Source organism: Arachis duranensis, chromosome 4 (assembly GCF_000817695.3).
Source record: "Arachis duranensis cultivar V14167 chromosome 4, aradu.V14167.gnm2.J7QH, whole genome shotgun sequence".
NCBI lineage: Eukaryota > Viridiplantae > Streptophyta > Magnoliopsida > Fabales > Fabaceae > Arachis > Arachis duranensis.
In genome coordinates, this window is record NC_029775.3 from 19,703,460 (window position 1) to 19,705,501 (window position 2,042).

Below are 2,042 nucleotides of genomic sequence, written 5' to 3' on the forward strand. Positions count from 1 at the left end.
CAGGCTGTACCTCAATGATCCCCAGCTTCTCCATTACAGAGAGTGGCATAAGATTTATTCTTAACCCCAGGTCACACAGAGCCTTTTCAAAGATCATGGTGCCTATGGTACAGGGTATTAAGAATTTGCCAGGATCTTGTTTCTTTTGAGGTAAAGTTTGCTGAACCCATGTATCTAGTTCACCAATGAGCAAGGGAGGTTCACCTTCCCAAGTCTCATTACCAAATAATTTGGCATTCAGCTTCATGATAGCTCCTAGAAATTGAGCAACTTGCTCTCCAGTTATATCTTCATCCTCTTCAGAGGAAGAATAGTCTTCAGAGCTCATGAATGGCAGAAGGAGGTTTAGTGAAATCTCTATGGTCTCTATATGAGCCTCAGATTCCTTGGGTCCTCAATAGGGAGCTCCTTCTTGCTTGAGAGACGTCCCATGAGGTATTCCTCATTGGGATTCACGTCCTCTCCTTCCTCTCTAGGTTCGGCCATGTTGATTATATCAACGGCCTTGCACTCTCTTTTTGGATTCTCTTCAATATTGATTGGGAGAGTACTAGGAGGAGTTTCAGTTATTTTCTTACTCAGCTGGCCCACTTGTGCCTCCAGATTTCTGATGGAGGACCTCGTTTCACTCATGAAACTTAAAGTGGCCTTAGACAGATCAGAGACTAAGTTTGCTAAGTTAGAGGTGCTTTGCTCAGAATTCTCTGTCTGTTGCTGAGAAGATGATGAAAAAGGCTTGCCATTGCTAAACCTGTTTCTTCCACCATTATTAAAGCCTTGTTGAGGCTTTTGTTGATCCTTCCATGAGAAATTTGGATGATTTCTCCATGATGAATTATAGGTGTTTCCATAAGGTTCACCTAAGTAATTTACCTCTGTTATTGCAGGGTTATCAGGATCATAAGCTTCTTCTTCAGAAGATGCTTCTTTAGTACTGTTGGATGCATTTTTCCATCCATTCAGACTTTGGGAAATCATGTTGACTTGCTGAGTCAACATTTTGTTCTAAGCCAATATGGCATTCAGAGCATCAATCTCAAGAATTCCCTTCCTCTGAGGCGTCCCATTATTCACGGAATTCCTCTCAGAAGTGTACATGAACTGGTTATTTGCAACCATGCCAATAAGTTCTTGAGCTTCTGCAGGCATTTTTTTTAGGTGAATGGATCCACCTGCAGAATGGTCCAATGACATCTTAGAGAACTCAAATAGACCATAATAGAATATATCTATCATGGTCCATTCTGAAAACATGTCAGAAGGACATCTTTTGGTCATCTGTTTGTATCTTTCCCAAGCTTCATAGAGGGATTCACCATCTTTTTGTTTGAAGGTCTGAACATCCACTCTAAGCTTGCTCAGCTTTTGAGGAGGAAAGAATTTAGCCAAGAAGACCATGACCAGTTTATCCCAGGAGTCCAGGCTATCTTTAGGTTGAGAATCCAACCATGCTCTAGCTCTGTCTCTTACAGCAAAAGGGAAAAGCATGAGCCTGTAGACTTCAGGATCTACTCCATTAGTCTTAACAGTCTCACAGATCTGCAAGAACTCAGTTAAGAACTGGTAGGGATCTTCTGATGGAATTCCATGAAACTTGCAGTTTTGTTGCATTAGAGCAACTAATTGAGGTTTTAGCTCAAAATTGTTTGCTCCAATGACAGGAATTGAGATGCTTCTTCCATCAAACTTGGAAGTAGGTGTAGTATAATCACCAAGCATCCTTCTTGCATTATTGTTGTTAGGTTCGACTGCCATCTCTTTTTCTTATTCGAAAATTTCAACAAGGTTGTCTTTGGATTGTTGTAATTTAGCTTCTCTTAGTTTTCTCTTCAGAGTCCTTTCAGGTTCTGGATCAGCTTCAACAAGAATGCCTTTTTTTTCTTGTTCCTGCTCATATTAAAGAGAAGAGAACAAAAAAAAGAAGAGGAATCCTCTATGTCACAGTAAAGAGGTTCCTTATTATTAGTAGAAGAAGAAAGGGAATAAGAAGAATGGAGAATCCAAACACAAGGGTAAGGATAGAGGTAGTGATTTGAGATGAA

General features: G+C 40.3%; 1 non-coding gene across 1 annotated transcript; it reads left to right on the top strand.

Moving 5' to 3' along the window:
• The first annotated feature begins 1,252 nt into the window (after nt 1-1,252).
• LOC127747317 (small nucleolar RNA R71) lies at nt 1,253-1,356 on the top strand. The gene has a single exon (XR_008009117.1). It is a non-coding gene; the product is annotated as a small nucleolar RNA R71 (small nucleolar RNA).
• The last annotated feature ends 686 nt before the right edge of the window (nt 1,357-2,042 follow it).